We start from the raw sequence: 2,442 nt of genomic DNA on the forward strand, positions 1-2,442 counted from the left end.
TACCCAGAAGAAACCATGATGGAAACCCAACTCAACTCCAGCGACCCAGAACAGCCTCTAGTCTGACCCCCTTTCACCCTGAAACATAACCTGAATGTCAGACGCCAAATATTGAATCTCTTTAAGTACCAACTCTGACCTTGTTCAGGTGAAGCTGGAGTGAAAATTACACAGGGCATGATGATGGAGTCCAGTGTGTATCTAGTGTATTGTTGGACTGAAACATTCAGAAGAAGCGTTTGTATATATTGTATTAGTGTTAAAAGTTGTCTGGTGCTACAGTGTAAGCTGTGGAGCACAGAGGGACCAGTTTAATACTGCAGTCAGAGAGCTCTGTGTGTCCTCTAACATGATCATTCCAGTCTATCTGAGGGAGAGAAGTTTTTACATTTGTCCTCAAGTTTCACCCTTGTCTCAAAATATATTTTAGTCTATAACGATACACTATATTCCTCTTTTAAATACAGACATCACAGCTGCTGTGCCATTTGAAATGACTTAATTTAAGACTGGGCACCCTAATGTAAATACCTTAAAGCACTAGTGTGTAGGATTTAGTGCCATCTAGTGGTGAGGTTGCAGATTGCAACCAATTGACCTCCCCTTCCTCTTCTAAGCGTGTAGGAGAAGCTACGGTGGCTGTGAAATTCGCAAAAAATGCAAAAGGCCCTCTCTAGAGCCAGTGTTTGGTTTGTCCACTCTGGGCTACTGTAGAAACATGGCGGTGCAACATGGTGGCCTCCATGTAAGAGGACCCGCTCTCTATGTAGATATAAAGGGCTCATTTTAAGGCAACACAATTATTATTTTCAGGTCATTACACACAAATTAAACACTAGATGCCACTAAATTCTACACACTGCACCTTTAAAAGGACACTCTGCTGATTTTACATGTGGAAATCAGTTTACTCATCATGAGTAAACTATGAACACGGTTTGGCTCTTTGTCAAGTTTGAGAAGATAATCACTGATGACGTCACCGTGATGTCATCAGGGTTATCTCAGCTTGGGCTTGGAGGCAACAGATTTATATCAGAAAGTTATAAACCTGGCAGGGCGTGAAGTTTGAAAGACAAGGCAGGAAAACTCTAATTAAAAGATGTAGGATCCAGGGTTTTCTAGCTAAACTTCAGGATATCTTGGACTCTGCTGCTTCGATTATTTGAATCTGTCTCTTGTGAGTGCCACAACTTTATGAAGATGCAGCACTAGGTAGCAAGAGTGTCTCTTTAAAACAGGTGACAGGCTCGTGTACAGTAAATACCTTAAAATGAAAAGTTTTGATGAATATGATCTGTAGTTTAAGGAAGGAGAGTTCATGCTCACATCAGTGATAAAAATTGATCTTTTCACCCTCTTATTGTTGTTATTAACTGGAGATAAAGGGTCGACTGAAATATTATGGACCCCAAAGTGGCCATGACTAATTCCTGGACTTATTAGACAGTACCTTCTCAGTTGGTTCAGCTTCAGTGCTGAAAAAAGTTTTTTTGAGCACTTTCGATGTACGTACAGTGACTGTGTATGAAAGCTCAGTATTATTTCTCACTGCTGGCATGAAACACAATGTCCCGTGTGACTCCTGTCAAACAATATAATGATTAATGAAGAAAAACCAGATTGAGGAATGTCGAGGAACATTTTTACCTGGATCCAACCCAGTGAAACCTGGGAAAAAGCAGTATTTCTGAAAAGGACGTATTTTCTACAGTTTTGAGAAATGCCAAAAAAAAAGGGGTAAAAAAAACCGATGTGCGCACAGTGCTGAGGTTTGCCGACTACGACCACAAACCTCTTAAAATCTCAGCACTGGAAGACGTCAATGAAGAAGAAGACGCCTCGGAGATCAGCGCGTCTGTAGTTTTAAACAGCCGTTAGTACAGAAAATGTCAATGAAAACGAACCAATGACGAAAGCGTCATGAGTTCACCTGCTTGCATGAAATTGCATTTATTGTCCATGTGGTTTTGTTTACGGATTTATTTCCTTTTTTTTTTTTTTTTCTTGGTGAGAATTCAGTGTTAAATTGGATGTTGGATTTCTTAACAGTTTCTTTTGCTTCATGAACTTTTCAGTATTTAGTATCTTTTCAGTAACTTTTCAGGCTGTTGTGGAGGCCGCTGTAATACTCGCATTTTTCTTAAAAGCGGAGCCTCTTCAACAGCCTCCTGCAGGAAGTTTCAACATTGTACTGGTTGTAAGTGAAGGTGTAGACCATCGGAAACATCACAACACTTCAAATTTTCTACGATAATATTTCTTGATTTTTGTTTCAGAAGATTTTAGTTTGAATCATTTTCTTTTCAAACTAACCTCCTTGTGTCACCTGGCAGTATCTCTGTCTTTCTGCAGTGGTGTTTGCTCTCTTTATGCCTGCAAACAACCACGGAGAGAGAGAGACTTTTAACTCGGGGGTAATTCTCTCATTCCAAAGATGAA

The sequence above is a fragment of the Thunnus thynnus genome, chromosome 8, assembly GCF_963924715.1.
Source record: "Thunnus thynnus chromosome 8, fThuThy2.1, whole genome shotgun sequence".
In the NCBI taxonomy this organism is placed as follows: domain Eukaryota; kingdom Metazoa; phylum Chordata; class Actinopteri; order Scombriformes; family Scombridae; genus Thunnus; species Thunnus thynnus.